We start from the raw sequence: 17,470 nt of genomic DNA on the forward strand, positions 1-17,470 counted from the left end.
AAATCTCTATTCAAAATGATATCTGCAAATTGTTGAAATTATTCTATTATAAAAAGACATATTACAGTAAATCTAATAAAAAATTTCCCAATTCACATTCTTGACCTTCTGGATTTCTGATGTTTACTCACTGCATGGTACATAATATTAGTATACAGTGAACTGCTGCCAAAAAGAAGTTATTAAAATTGCAAAATCGTGATTCTCTCCTAGCTCTCTGTCATTTTAAAGCCTTCCATTATATTATTCACTTGATTCATTAAGCAATGATGATACTGTTCAACCACTAAAAGTTACAGTTAACAGAAATAATTTTTTTCTCTTGAATATTAACATATGTGAAAAATGTGACGTGATCCCATCTCTTCCACCTAAAGAACTGTTTTCAATGTCAATGGAATATAAGAGGTTATGTTTTAGGAAATTTTACACTCACTAAATTGAAGATTTAGCCAAACATGAGTAGGAAACAATATATATGTAAATTAAATTAGAAATTAACATTCAAAGTGATTAAATAAACATTTCCTTTTAATCACTAATTAGCATCTGAATTAAACCTATAAAGAGAAGCATTTATGTTTTTATATAGCTATATGGCTAGCTATATTAATTATTCCTGCTATAAATTGAACACTGTAGGTTTCTGGCTTACATTTTTTATTTAAGCCAAATATTGTTGAAAGTTTGTATATAAAATAAGAATTATTTTAACTATTTTAGCTATTGTTGAGTGGAAGCTTCCTTAAGAAGCTCCATGCTGATTAAATTGTTCATGTATGATATTGGTACTCAAAAAAATAAAGATGACCTCTTCAAAGGTGGAGAAGCAGACCCACTTCCACAGACTGAAGAGGAAATTCGAAGTCTTATTTCTTTTAAACCAAAATATTTTTGAATAGTCTAATAAGACTGCTAATACTTGAACGAACGATGCATGTATTCATTTACTCTTTAGCCCACAATCTCAAAAGTGATTTATTTGTCGTCTTCAAAAATATCTTCCAGACATCTATTTCTGTCCATAATGAAATGATTTTTCTTACAAAAAGCATAGAAAATATTTCACTATTGTTTCTCTAATATTTACTCAGCAACCATTAGATTCATTGTTTCTGTGAGCCCAGTGAAAGAAGCAAATCTTGGCTTCAACCAGTTTTTATTGCCAATAATTATCTTCCCAAATTGTTAAAAAAAAAAAAAGCATTTTCCTTACATTAATAGAGAGAGTCACAATTTTTCAAATGTCTATACAGAATAGTATGGGCTATTCTAGGATTTTGATAAGGAAACTAAGATTATAAAATAAATAGAGTTATGTGGTAACATACAAGAAACAAAAAGTTAAAGAAAATTCTGAGCATTTTTGGTTGAAGAATGTGTGTTCAAATGGTGGCATTATCCACAAGAAGTTAAGCAGAAGAAATAATCTAGGATAAAAGTTCAAAAATGTATTTTTACTCTGTTAAGCTTATAATGAAAGTTTCAAGTTTCTCAAGAGAACAAATCAAACATTGATGAGATAATGAGACAGAATCACATTTTAAGTGCTAAATGTTTTTATTATAGAATAATAACTGGCAAATTAGGGTAATTATTGAGTTTCCTATAATAACTTTCCTATGTAGTCCCTGATGCTTTTGTTTATTGGAATTATAACTAAATTAAAAACAGAACTCAAAGTATATTTTAATTATAGCAAATAAATTGTTATATATTTTTCCAGAAACTATCTGAAATTATCATTGTAGTTGCTTAAAATGAATAAATTATTGTAGTAACTCAGATTAATATTTTAAGCAGTATTTATCATATCATTACTGTAATAATACAGTTATTATTAAGAAACAAGAATTTTTATGTATGCTGTCCATATTGGTTCATCTGGAAGTTGAATTTCAGTTACTTTCCAATACATTTTCTTAATTGGTTTTTATAGTTAATTACTGCAACAATGTTAGAAAATCATAAATTCTTATTAGATCAAATTGAAACATATGTCTAACAAATTGAATAACTTATGTGAGATGCCACTAACTCTGACATCATTACAAAATAATGTCACAAAATTCAAATTCATTAATCTGTAGTCAATGTTGTGTTGGAATACAATATATGGTACAGGAACCAAAACTTACATCTGGAAAGCCGAAATTTAATAAGCTATTACTAGGCAGCTTTATGAAGAAATAATCTATCTCCAAGGGAATAAAATAGCAATCCAAAGGCTGATTCATAGAGATCTAGAGATCTAGCATTTTTAGATATTTACAGTATTTCTAATTTGTGCAGAAATGTAAGTGAATAAAAACCCTAATTAGTTCAGCTGATCCTACTAAAATGTGTTCCACCACAACCAAGGCAGATGGGGGAGGAAAGCCAGGCAAGGTTACCAAGGGCAGACACAAGTGCTGCCCAAACAGGTGTTGGAGCAGTTTCTAGGCCACTTGGGTGAAGTTTCCAGGGAGGGGCAGAGGTGCCTTCACTGTGCCAAAGAGTCTGCATAGGGGAGAGAGGAAGTTAGAATCCACAGCTCAGAAGATGGCAATGGGGCCCCCTAACTTGGCACATCTCCCTCCAGAGTCTGGCCCCTTGCAGCAGGCCAAACCAGCTAAGCTAGTCTCAAGCAGTCTGTGTTTAGGTCTTGAAGCTGCCCCAGCCTGGGACAGAAACCACAGCTGTCAGTCTACACCCTTCCCTGGCCAGTCCTGTGAAAAGAAGGGCTTTCAGCTTTGCACCACAGCACTAACCCATGCCACACTCCCCCTTAGTTCTGCCCATAAGGGTTCCTTCCCTACTTGAGTTCAGTTCACAGATCTCCTTCCCATGCTTCTGAATGATGTGAATGAGTCAGGGGGAGGGAAATGGGAGCAGGCCAGGGTATCTGTCCTCAAACCCCCTGAGTTCAAGCACTAAGTGTGGTGAGAAGGGCAGGCTGGTCTCTGGCTTCTTGTGGAACACTCAGGACATGTGTGCCCCTCTCCATGGGGCAGCCAGGTGGGCAGCTCTAGGGAGACTGGCAGATATGGATGGGGTGTGTGGTTCAAACACCCTTCGGCCCTGCAGTAGCACACAGTTGTAGTGGTGGAACTTCACTTTGGGGCCTGAGAGAGCACCTGGGTTTCCATCTCCCTCCCTGGGCTGGCAGTGGCAGCACCAGGGGTGGCATCAGGACACAGCTCAGAGCCCCAAGGGAAGGGCTTCCCACTTGGCTTTGTGCTCCATGTGCCCAGAGTCCAGAAGCCTGTGGGATGCTACATGAGTTTGAGCAGGCCTTCTGTGTTATCTCCAGTCAGCAACCTTTACCAGCCTGAAGCCTGTAGGGGTTGAGTACCTCTTTTGTGGCTAAAATTGCAAAGGTCCAAGGTGGAAGTGTGGAGCCCTAAGGGTCTCTCACTTACTCGCTCCCTGATTACCAGTGGGGGCCGCTCAAGTCTTTTACCAACCCAAAGCAGGCATCCACAATTCCCCTCCCTTCACCCTCAGTGTCTCCCATCTCCTCTGTGTTGTATTCAAACATTCTTTTCCCAACAATCCATTTGAAGTATGGGTATCTAATGGATATCTTGATTCTTCTCCAAGGAAGAGGTACATGCCAGCTGCCTCTAATCAGCCACCTGGCCCCAAGAACTCCCATGATCAAGTTTGTCTTTTGCTTTGTGGGAAATCAAACATCTTAAGATACTCTTGTCCTTTTTACTATGACTTCTCCCAGTGTTCAGAGATAATAGAATTAGAACAGTTTTTCAACAAATATGCACCTAAGGTTTTTTGTTTGTTTGTTTGTTTGTTTTAACTCACTAGTGAAGAAACCAGACATATGAGTATGATTTTAAAGAGAATTTGAGAAATAATGTATGTGCAGCAACTGAATCATGAAATATAATTGCTAGGTTAAATACTAAACTATGAAATGAGAGTAGGACTTCTGATGGGCCACTGGACACTTTCAGTTTGGGGCAATGAAAATAAATTTTCATGTACCTTTATCTCTTCTGTTTAATTACTGCACTATGATGACATCTTTCTTTCTTAGGAAAGTGCTGCTTCCTGTGGGCCTTTCAAAAACCTAAAGCAAACTCTTTCCAGTAGTTCCCTGCCCTTTCAGGGGGAGATATGTCGGCTCTTTCATAAGCTCATATCTGTTCCTAATTAGAAGTTTCATTTGAAAGGCTCTGATAAACTATTTCATAACATGATATATATATATATATAAAAAACCACTAACTGGAAAAAAGTTATTCCACTAAACATATTGGTTGATTTCAATGATAAAAAAGTATGGTACTGATACTGACTAGGTTTGCTGAGTTAAACTATGGAACTATGCACCATTGCTATTTGCAGATACATTTTATTTTCAACAAAGCATCACATAAACACACAATTTATGGCATTTGATGAGCTCTACTAAAAATGAAATCTCCCATATAGAAGTTCTTGTCCAGGAGTTGAATATTTTATAATCAATATCCTCTGTGTTTCATCACCAACAAACTTTGTAACAGGCTTTAAACTGTCCTGATTCATGATATAATGCAGAATCTCATATGCTAGGAACAAAAAGTAGAAGAACCCACTTATAGCCATTCTTAGCTCCTTTGCAGGGAAGGCTGGTAATAAGACATATATGCTTTTACCCAACTTTCCTTTAACACATTTTTGGACCTGATGATTCCAACTGCTAAATGACATAGTATTTTCAAAATTACCTTTGAAATTTAAATTTACCATGGCGGTTTTCAGGATAGTGAGTTTCCTACCTTTCCTTTTATATTAGTACATTCACATCTGAAATAGCAAAGCATAACTGATATGAATGTTCATAACGAGGAGAATTTGCCCAAAAAGAGCTTTGACTGATCTTACCATAGTCATTGGTAGCACATCTAATATCATAATCTGTAATATTTTGCCCCCAAATTATCCTCAGATGTTATTCAAATAGATAGTTCTCCAAAATTGGATAGCATCTGGAAAATACAAGATACAAGGAACATAATAGTTATTGAAATATTCTTCATTGTAAGCAAATCTTGTTATTTTGTGTGGCTCTGGAAAGTCAAACTAGGATTTTAGGTTAGAAATCACTGTGAAGTAGATGCATTTCTAACATAAATAAATTAACAGAACTCACTGGCAGTTAGATTAGTCAAAAAACATGAAATGGATTGTCTTCAATGACTGTTGAAGAAAGAAGCCCTGCATTGGCTAGGGCATCCTAGCATGGCTAATCCACAGACAGGATTAGAAACCTAAGTAAACTATGTCAATGACTACCAATACATGCCTCTCTAAATCAGAAGTATTGTTACATAATAATGATTTATACAAAAGATTGTGAAAACAGAATTTTCTTATTAGACCCTAGACTCTATTTTTTTGTTCTTGAGGTAGTGTCTCCCTCTGTTGCCTGAATAAAGTGCAGGGGTATCATAATATCTCACCGCAACCTCAAACTCTTGGGCTCAAGCAATCCTCCTGCCTCAGCCTCCTGAGTAGCTGGGCCTACAAGCATGTGCCATTATGGCTGATTAATTTTTCTACCTTTTTTTTTTTTTTATAGAGATAGGGTCTTGCCATATTTCTCTGGCTGGTCTCAAACTCCTGGTGTCAAGTGATCCTCCCACCTCAGGCTTCTAAAGTGCTCGGATTACAGGTGTGAGCCACTGTACCTGGTTTAGACTCTGGTTCTATTTCAATATTAAGACACTAAAATTGGAAGGCCTCTAAGATGGCTACGTTCAAGTAATTGGGGGAATGCTTTGTACCAGTTGATTATCATGAATTATCTTAAGTTAATTTCCCATATATCACTGTAACAAATTCATTGTCATCTCCACTTGGAGATTTGGAAAGAGAAGTTCATTGCATAGAGATCTCACTATTCAGCCACTGTTGCTTAGCTAGCAAGTGGTTAAACTGGACTTTGAATCTAGTCCTGTTCAACTTCAAAGTTCATATGCTTTTCATTATGATGTCTCTTTGCAGAGTGATTTTTCAAAAGCTAAAAATAGAGAATTTAAGAGGGCAGCTTCTATTTTGTTAAAAGAAATGTGTTTATCTGAAAAACTTAGATGCCCCTTAAAGATGAGGAACGCTCAGTAAAGTTTTTAAATTTCAGAGTATATAAAGCCATTGTAATGGCAAACACAGCTCTCTCAGCTGCCTTCCTATCACTTCTCATCATTTTGGCACTTATTGTGGATAATTTAGCATTCATTCCACTGTGTTTGCTGAAGAAATGAAGGAAGGGTTGAATGAATAGCAGCTAGGACTATGGTTATAAATTTCATATTATTAGCTAAAACTATATTTCTCACTCATTATATAGCTTGGTTAATTATGACACAGCAATTACAAGTGGATTTGATCGGTGACATTTGCAAGAAACACAAGGAAATGAGCATCATGTAATTATTTATATTTCATTTTTACCTCAAACACAATTAAATTCTATTCACCAGTCAATGACATTTAACTCTTTCCAAGACCTAGCTCCACACTTAATTATCTCCATTTTGCAAATGAATTTCCAAATCAAGATTCATGGAATGTGCATATAAAACCTGTGACTTCAGCAATAGTAGAGATAATGAGAAAGTTGAATTGAACATAAGAAAGGATGAAACCTAGGACACAAGTGAGGAATGTACTGTGGGAGTTTAGACAAGAAATAATAAATGCTAAAACTGAAGTGGTGGCCATGATTAGTTAAAAGAAGATATTTGGGAGGGAGGAACAAGAACCAGAAGCTATTAAGTATAGAAGGGATAAGTTAATAATAAATTTTAAGTTTGAGAAGACTTTGATGCTCTGATGAAAAAGGAGAATTGTGCCATTAGCCAAGAAAAAAAAAGAAAGAAACAAAGATCATGGTAAAGGAGAGAATTTGTGTGTGTATGTTGACGGTGGGGTTGATGAAAGATAAGATCAAATTTGCATATGGCATATTTGAAATATTTAGGAAGAACCCCAACAGAAATGACATGTATGTGTGTGCATGTGTGTGTGTGTTCAGGGGCTGAGAGGCAAGCGTTGACTGGAGATAAATATTTCAAAAGCACTGAGCATCTAAACTTGCTTCAAAGTATTTTTTTTAATTTTGTTTTATTTCAGCATATTATGTTGGTACAAATGTTTAGGTTATGTATATTGCCCTTGCCCCATCTGAGTCAGAGCTTCAATCGTGACCATCTGCAAGATGGTATGCACCACACCCATTAGGTGTGTATATACCCATCCCCTCTGCCCCCTTCCTTCTGCCCGACACCCAATGAATGTTATTACTATATGTGCACTTAAGTGTTGATCTGTTAAAACCGATTTGATTTGATGGTGAGTACATGTATTGCTTGTTTTTCCATTCTTGGGATACTTCGCTTAGTAGAATGGGCTCCAGCTGTATCCAGGATAATACAAGAGGTGCTAAATCACCTTTGTTTTATGTGGCTGAGTAGAACTCCATGGTATACATATACCACATTTCATTAATCCACTCATATATTGATGGGTTGTCTCCACATCTTTGCAATTGTGAATTGTATACTATAAATATTCTAGTGCAGATGTCTTTTTTATAGAATGTCTTTTGTTCTTTTGGGTAGATGCCCAGTAACGGGATTGCTAGATCAAATGGTAGTTGGAATTTAGATATAATCTGATAAAGTCACTACTTTGAATTAACAGCAAATATTTAGCTCTTATTTGCTGTCAAAGTAGAGACTTTATCAGATTATATCTAGTGCTGTAATCTCTCTTTTAAATATGATTCTGATAATACTATACATTCTTATTACTATTTGAGAAGCACATATATATTTTCTTTATACTTTTCCCCAAATGTTTTCTGTTCATTCAACTTTTTATATACTTATTCCATTTTTATATTTTAATATATTTTACAAGTGAACAGAAATTAAAGAGAATATACTTCACAATATTATGAAAAAATAAATATAACAAGATAATTCTAAGTTCTCTACAAAAACATATAAAATTTTTTTGAATATCAAAAAAGACCTAAATGAAATAAAGATTAATTCCATAATGAGATACAGGAAAACTATTTCATTAGACAAATTAAACCACAGATTCAAGAATTACAATCAAAATCGTTTTTTACTTTTTTTTTTCTGTTTAGGTCCATGAGATCAAGCTTTTAATAGTGTAATTTAAATATTCAAGGTTTTGGTCTATACATTATTTTTGTTGTTATTTTAGCGTATTATGGGGGTACAAGTGTTAAGGTTACATATATTGTCCACGCCCCCCATTCCCCCTCAAGTAAGAGCTTCAAGCATATCCATCCCCCAAATGTTGCACCTCTTACTTGATGTGGTTGTATATACCCATCCCCTCCTTCCCCTTCCACCCTCCCAACACGTGATAAATGTTACTCCTATATGTCCACGTAGGTGTTGATCCGTTAATACTAATTAGCTGGTGAGTACATGTGGTGCTTGTTTTTCTATTCTTGAGATACTTCACTTAGTAGAATGGGTTCCAGCTCTATCCAGGAATATACAAGAGGTGCTATATCACCATTGTTTTGTAACGCTGAGTATTATTCAATGGTATACATATACCACATTTTATTAATCCACTTATGAATTGATGGGCACTTGGGTTGTTTCCACATCTTTGCAATTGTGAATTGTACTGCTATAAACATTCAAGTGTAGGTGTCTTTTTCATAAAGTGTCTTTTGATCTTTTGGGTAGATGGCCAGTAGTGGAATTGCTGGATCAAATGGTAGATCTACTTGTATCACTTTGAGGTATCTCCACATTGCTTTCCACAAAGGTTGAACTAGTTTGCAGTCCCACCAGCAGTGTAGAAGTGTTCCTCTCTCTCTGGATTCATGCCAGAATTTATTGTTTAGGGACTTTTTGATAAAGGCTATTCTCACTGGAGTTAAGTGATATCTCATTGTGGTTTTGATTTGCATTCCCCTGATGATTAGAGATGTTGAACATTTTTTCATATGTTCGCTGGCCATTATACTGTCTTCTTTTTAGAACTGTTTGTTCATGTCCTTTGCCCATTTTTTGATAGGGTGGTTTGATTTTTTCTTGCTGATTTTCCTGCGTTCTAAATAGATTCTAGTTATCAGCCCTTTATCAGATGTGTAGCTTGTGAAAATTTTCTCCCATCATGTGGGTTGTCTGTTTGCTTCTTTGGCGGTGCAGAAGCTTTTTAATTTGATCAGGTCCCATTAGTTTATTTTTGTTGCTGTTGTGATTGCCTTTGGGGGTCTTCTTCATAAATTCTTTGCCTAGGCCAATGTCTAGAAGAGTATTTCCAACATTTTCCTCTAGAATTCTAATAGTTTCATATCTAAGGTTCAAGCTGTTACCCAGCGTGAGTTGATTTTTGTGAGAGGTGAAAGGTGTGGGTCTTGTTTCAGCCTTCTACATGTGGCTATCCAGTTATCCCAGCACCATTTATTGAATAAGGATTCTTTTCCCCAGTGTATGTTTTTGTCTGCTTTGTCAAAGATTAGTTGGCTATATGAGGATGGTTTTATATCTGGGTTCTCTGTTCTGTTCCACTGGTCAATGTCCCTTTTCTTGTGCCAATCCCAAGCTGTTTTAATGACTATAGCCTTGTAGGATAGTTTGAAGTCTGGTTGATACCTCTTATTTTGTTTCTATTGTCTAGGGTTGGTTTTGCTATATGGGGTCTTCTCTGGTTCCATATGAAGTGTAAAATTATTTTTTCCATATCTATGAAAAATGATGATGGTATTTTAATAGGGATTGCATTGACTCTGTAGGTCACTTTGGGTAGTATAGACATTTTAACAATGTTGATTCAGCTGACCCATGAGCATGGTATATTCTTCTATCTGTTTACATCCTCTGCTATTTCCTTCTTCAGTGTTTCATAGTTCTCCCTGTATAGGTCTTTTACCTCCTTAATTAAATATATTCCATGGTACTTTATTTACTTTGTTGCTATTTTGAAGGGAATTGAGTCTTTGATTTGGTTCTCACTTTTACTGATGTTGGCGTATATGAATGCCCCTGATTTCAGTGTATTGATTTTGTATCCTGAGACTTTACCAAATTCATTTATCAATTCAAGGAGTCTCTTGGTTGAATCCTTGGGGTTTTCTAGGTATAATATCATGTCATCAGCAAAGAGTGAGAGTTTGATCTCTTCTGCTCCCATTTGGATGCCCTTAATTCTTCTCTCTTGTATGATTGCTGTAGAAAGGACTTTTAGCACTATGTTGAATAGAAGTGGAGATAGTGGACAACCTTGTCTTGTTCCAGTTCTAAGTGGGAATGCTTTCAAATTTTCCCCATTCAGTATGATATTGGCTGTGGGTTTGTCATATATGGCTTGTATCATTTTTCGGTAAGCCCCATCTATGCCTATTTTGTTGAGTGTTCTTATCATAAAAGGGTGTTGAATTTTGTCAAATGCTTACCTGCATCTATTGAGAGGATCATATGGTCTTTGTTTTTGTTTCCATTTATATGGTGAATTACATTTATAGATTTACTTATATTGAACCATCCCTGCATCCCTTGGATGAAGCCCACTGGTTGTGATGGATTATTTTCTTGACAAACACCTGGATTCAATTAGCTAAGATTTTTTTGAGAATTTTTGCATCTATATTCATAAGGGATATTGGTCTGTAGTTTTCTTTTCTTGTTGCATACTTTCCTGGTTTTGGTATCAGGGTTATGTTCGCTTCTTAAAATGTTTTGGGGAGGTTTCCATCATTCTCAATGTTGTGGAATAATTTCTGAAGGACAGGCATCAGTTCTTCTTTGTAGGTGTGGTGAAATTTGGGTGTGAAACCATCTGGTCCAGGACTTTTCTTTTTAGGAAGGCTTTTTATTGCTGTTTCAATTTCAGTACTTGATATTGGTCTGTTCAGGAATTCTTTTTCTTACTGGTTCAGCCTAGGGAGGCTGTGTGTTTCTAAGAAATTGTCCATTTCTTCCACATTTTCCAGTTTGTGTGCATAGAGGTTTTTGTAGTATTCATAAATTATATCTTGCATCTCCATGGCATCAGTTGTGATTTCTCCTTTATCGTTCCTGATGGAGCTTATTAGAGATTTACAATCAAAATCTTCACAGAGATTTGTAGTGACTGATACAATGATTTTAAATTTTTATGGGAGAATAAAGGGTAAGAATAGCCACAAAACTTTCAAAAGAAGGGAAACAGTGAGTGAAAACATGACCTGCCAGCAATCAGAATGTAGTTTAACCCTAGAATAAGTATGATTGTGTAGGATTATAAAATAATTTTCTTATAATGACTAATGGAATGGACTAGAATGACCAGAAAAAAAATCATTTATGTTTGGAACTTACAGAAATGGTGGGCTTTATCAGGTCTATAAAATTAAAGTTCAATAAACAAAGATGCAAAATGTCATTCTCCATAAAGTAAAGGATAGAATGAAACCATTTTGTCACAATACATATAAAAACAAAAATTGATTATAACTGAAATATCTAAAAAGAAGCTATAAGGAGAAAATACAACTAAATGTTTTTAGTTCATGAAGAGAAACTTTATTATGCAAGACACTAAAAATTGACTGTGAAAGAAAATATTTATAAATGTAACTATATTAGTTAAGAATTTTTATTCATCAAAAGACACAGTAAAGTAAAAGTAAAAAGATATACTAAAAAGTGGAAGAAGATATTTGCACAACATGAAATTGACACTGATTTTATAGGAAGAATACACAAAGAACTTCTACAAATTAAGAATATCACAAAACAACCCAATGGAAAAATGGGCAAAAACTTAAGCATGCACTTCATAGAAAAGAAAACACATAAGCCCAATACATGTTTGAAAATATATTTGACTTTCATAGTGACAATGGAAATACAAATGAAATGCTATTTTAAATACAATCAATTGGAAAAAATAATGTAATAATAACTATCAACTGAAAAGGTTGAATCCTCATGATCTCTAATATATTTCTAGTGGGATTACAAACTGTTACAATCCCTTTGAATTATTACTACACATTTTTCTGTAGTTGAAAATTTATATCCTTTTAGATCACAAAATTCTTCCCTAAATATATATCCAAGAAACATTCTTGTACTTTTCCTATTAATAACATACATGATAATTGTTATTGTAGCCAACATTCATCATATTAGTAAAAGCATTGGAAACACCTCCAAATGTGCACCAACCTCTGATATACAATGTGGTGTATCTACATAATGATTAGTAGTCCAAACAAATGAATCATATTATTATGCAAAAACATAACATTATGCAACCTAGAGTCATGTTGTGACAACTTAGCAATATAATATTAATTGAAAAATTGACACAAAAGATAATACATAGAAAAATATGCTTTTTATAGAGTCTAAAGAAACTGTAGTCATTTTTATAAGAATACACATAAGTAGAATTAAATCATTTGAAAAAAGAAAACAAACAAATCAAAAACAATGCAGACAGATGATAGTTAACTGTTGTGAAATGAAGGTCTTAATTGGTAGAGAAATTATGTATTGAAATAAGATTTTTGTCACATAACTCAATAGTTGATGGCCATTTATGGATTAATATTGGAACCAGTGATTATATATGAACTCATTCTGTGCACCTGAGATACAAAGACAGAAATTAAAATGGCTCAGTGGCTAGAGAATGAGAATGATCAAATCTCTTAGAATCCTAAATGCAGCAGAAGAAAACTGTGAATCATTTCAGAATAGTGAGAGTGGGAGAGGAAAGCAGAAACTGGGTCCGACTGGTGTGCCAGTGCTATGACTGATACCCTATATCCTTAACCACAATGCTTTATTTTTGGCATGTTTTTGGGCCACAACAAATCAAGTGGCCTTGGCACCAAACCTCACTATCATGACCTGTGTAATAAGGAGTCTAACTTTACTGGCGCTTGCTGTGAGATTTTAAGCCTTATCACTTCCTATTATTCTCTGTGTCACACATCAGGGCAAGCTCATAAGAAAGCTCAGCTGTTCTGTCCATTGACACCAACAGGAACCCTCATTCTGGCTCCATTTCTTTTTTTAAATTATATATATATATATATATATATATATATATATATATATATTCAGGATATTATGCAGGGCTACAAATGTTTAGTAATTTTTTAATATTTAGGAAACATACATTTATATATAAATTCATTTCAATTACGATAATAGTGCCCCTAGCCTGGGCTACTTTTAACAAAATAATGTAATGGCATTTTCCTCAAATGATATGAAATGTATCTTTTGCATCTATGTAATTTTCATAAGTAGGTAACTCAAATTCTGATCCTCCATTTATATCTAATTAATATATTAAAATATTCATACAGTACTTTCAAACTGGTTTGTTATATTATTGTGTTTAAATAAGATTAATGTTTTCTCCTTGCTGTACTTTTCAAAATATTTTCTATATATATATTAATATAATTTTTCATCAGTATTTTTTATAGGAATTTTACCTTATATTGTTAAAGTAGCCTTGGCTACGGGCACTATTGTAACTGAAATGTAATTTGTGTATAAATGTATGTTTCTTAAGTATTAAAATATTTACTGAAGTGAGTATTCATATGAAAGAAAAGTAGCATGAATTTTCATTTATTCAAATCTTCTATTATGTTTCAGATTAGTTTTTGTTCTTGAGACCAAATCATTTCTGTTGGATATGTACCTGGGTTTATTGTTATGATTATTGTTAATGAGCTATATTAGCCATTATAATTATTATTTTGTTGTATTTTGTTTTGCCTTTTTCTTTTTAATCAGAAAATTTTAAGTTATGTTACTAGTATTTTTTCAACTGAAAAAATAAGTAATCAATCATGAAATACAATAAATATTTTTTGCTTCCTTTCCATCTAATAATTATAATTCTAATTTATCCCTTTTGTGGAATTGTGTGTTAATACTTCGAGACAATTTTAATTTGTTAAATAATAATTATAATTTAATTCATATTAAAAATAAGGCTATTCATAGGTTTAAAATCATACATATTTTAGTATGTACAGAGTATCTATCTGATTCTCCTTCAATTTTTTCAATATTTGTAAGGAATATTCTTTTTCATTTTTGCTGTTCAAAATGATAAACTATAATAGTTAATTTTATACCTTGATTATTCTTGGAACCAATACCACTTCCCTTTTTATAACTTATATTAATGTAGTTATTGAATTTTATATCTCAATATTAATTTTTGCATATTAATTTATAAATAAAGTTTAATTATAGTTATTTTTTTACTTCCATCTTTGTTTGGTGTGGGTAGCAGTCTTAGGGTAGCATCAAAATAAGCTGGGAAACTTTTCTTTGCCTCCTATGCATTGTGGTATTTTCAATTATAATCTTATTCCTGGAATGATAGTTCATTGAAATAACTCACTGATGAAAATTTCTTGTTCTGGTACTTGAAGAGTGTCATTCCTTTAAACTTTTCAATATTTTCAAGTACTTGAACTGTGACTATTTTGTTTTTTAAGATAGAGCTTGGCAATTTATGTGTTCCTAGAAAAGTAATAGATCATCAGAGCATTTAAGTTTCTTTGCATAGCATTGAGCAAATGACACTTTACATTTATGTTAGTTTTATGTGTATATATTTTCTAATTTGTACAACTCATTTTCAATATTTTTGGCTCCTATTTTTTTATAGAATAGAATTACTGTATTTTGTATACTTTTTTCTTCAAATTTTTGTCTTATTCTTTCATCAATCTATCTGACATCAATCTATTTTGCTCTATTGACCATTTGCTATTTTACTCATCTGAGTACTTGTGATACCTCAATAAACAAAGCATACCAATATCCCTGCCAAGAGGAAATTACATTTTAGTGGACCTGGGAAGCTAGAGGCAAAATGTAATAAAAAATAATAACAATTGTTATTAGGTAATAACAATTTTTGAATATGATAATTGCTATGGAAAAAGAAGAAATATATCAGAAAAAGGAAAGGTGAATGTATAAAGGTAGTGGCAGGAGAAATCAAACAGAGTGACAGAGTAGGTGTCTTTGAGAAAGTGACATTTGAATAAACACTGAGAGGAAGTAAAACGATTGATTATGTGAGCTGCTCGAAAATGGCAGAAGGAACAGCCAGTGTGAGGCCCCAAGGGGAAGTCATGCTGGAGTGCCAAGAAACATAAGAAGGCAGGTGTGGCTAGAGCTATGTGATGAAGAAGAAAGTAGAAGGGGATGACATCAGAGAATTAATTGATCATTCCAATTATTTTGTGTTTTTCTCTGAGTGAACTAGAGAGCAGTGGAAAGTTGGAACAGAAGGATGATATAATTTGACTTATTTCTAAAAAGTCCATGTTGACCTCACTATTCTGAAAACATGGAAACAGTAGCTCATGAATATCTTTTGGAGGGCCCTACACTCATCATGACAACACTAATTACCTCCAAATCTTATCTTTATTCAAATGAATAATTAGGAACAAGAAAATAAATTAGTAAAACAACAAACATCAAAATAAAAGTCACAAATTCACTGAAAGTGTTCTTCTTCTGAAAATATACATGAGATTTATTTCTAGTCCTGTCATTACTTATTTTAAATACTGGGAAATAGTATAGTGCTTACATTGAACCTCAGTGCATTCATTATAATTATTCATTGAATTACTCTTTCTCAGTCCAGGAGATAATATTAAAAAAAATAGCTAACATTTATTCCAACTTACATTACACCAGGCATTATTCTGATTGCTTTGCATACGTGAACTAATTTAATCTTCCAAAATATCATGAGGCAGGTACAAAGAAATTATAACATGGTGATGTTAAGTGACTTTTCCAAGGTCAACAGGTGGTAAGGGTTGGGAGCCAAAATTCCAACCTAGACAGTCTGTCTCTAAAATGATAAAGTATTAGTGATTAAATTTATTTCCCATTTTTGTCAATAGACAATAAAATAAAAGAAAGATCAGATTCAACATATAAAACTTTAATTAGCAGGAAAACTGACTCATTTAGAAAAATTGATGTTAATAGTTTAAAATAATTTTGCAAGCTTAATTTAGGTGTAAATATACCTTTAAAATATTAAGATAAGGCTAAAAATAAAGGCAATCACAGATGTTCCTACCGATTACAAAACTAAAATTAAACCAAATTTGTAAATAATCTAATCATAGGGATGCACAATGAAAAGAGTAGAAACAAATTAGCTAGCAAGAAATTTATAGAATGATATCATAACTCTGAATTTTAAAGAATTTTTGTTCAACACACTAGCAAATTTGCTTTTACATGGGTAGTTAGTTTTATTCATTTTAGCCATTTAAATTTGAACTTGATAAAGAAGTTGCTAGAAAAAAGTTCCTACTGCATTATTTTATAAATTTGTATAATGTTTGAAAAAACATCATTATAATTATAAGAAATTTCACCACGTATTTTCTTCAATATATGCTAGATTATCCCTATTTTCTTTAAATTTCTCAACAAATTTTTTTGATTAATTGACATTTTCACAAAAAAAGAGCAACAAGTCAAATGAAACATTGTGTTAGAATTTATCCATATATCCATGATAGACAACAAAGAAAAAGAAATTACAAAAAAACACTAACTCACATTTTTAAAGGGGCATTCAATTGCCTTCATCACCAGCTTTAGTCAGTCTATAGCTTTTCTGACTATCCACTATCTAGTTACTTTTATGTCACCATCTTTATAAAGGTGAGAATTTGCATTTTTTAAACTATGAAGACTTTATTATTAAATAACACATCTTACTGAGGAACACAATGTACAAATATGTAATGGGGCCAGATCTTATATAAAAATACTCTCACTTATAAGTGAGAGCTAAGCATTGGGTATGCATGTGACTTAATGAACACGGGGTACTCAGAAGGAAGAGGATGAGAAGTGGGTGCAGGATGAAAAATTACCTGTTGGGTACAATGTATACTATTCAGGTGAGGGGTAAATTAAAAGCCTACAACTTCTATGCAACTATGCAACTCATTCTTGTAACAAAAAGCACTGTATCCCTTAAATTCACTTAAATAGAAAATGAAAAAAAAAAAAATAGAACTCTGAACAACATCTACAGCAGCCAGCCAGGAAGCCAGCCTGATATCTGTAAGTCAGACTTGCAGGAAGTCAGACTGCTATCTCTTGCAATCAATCCAAAAAGCCAACCAATAATCCCTGCAACAATAGGCCTAAAAAGGCCAAAACTTTGTAAATAACTGACAGCTTCCTTAATTTTTATCCCTGCTTCAAACTTAGGACCATCCATAAAAAGCCAAATGTGTACCTCTAATCAATCAAGTATAATGCCTAACTTCTAATTACTCTACCTACAGCTTTGCCACATCATACCTACAATCAGGGCTTATTTAAAACCTTCATTTTTTCACTATAAAATTTGCCCACTCTTCTGCTTGCCTTTGAGTCTCTGCCCAAATGCAAGTGATGGTAACTGA

Source organism: Microcebus murinus, chromosome 1 (assembly GCF_040939455.1).
Source record: "Microcebus murinus isolate Inina chromosome 1, M.murinus_Inina_mat1.0, whole genome shotgun sequence".
Classification (NCBI taxonomy): domain Eukaryota; kingdom Metazoa; phylum Chordata; class Mammalia; order Primates; family Cheirogaleidae; genus Microcebus; species Microcebus murinus.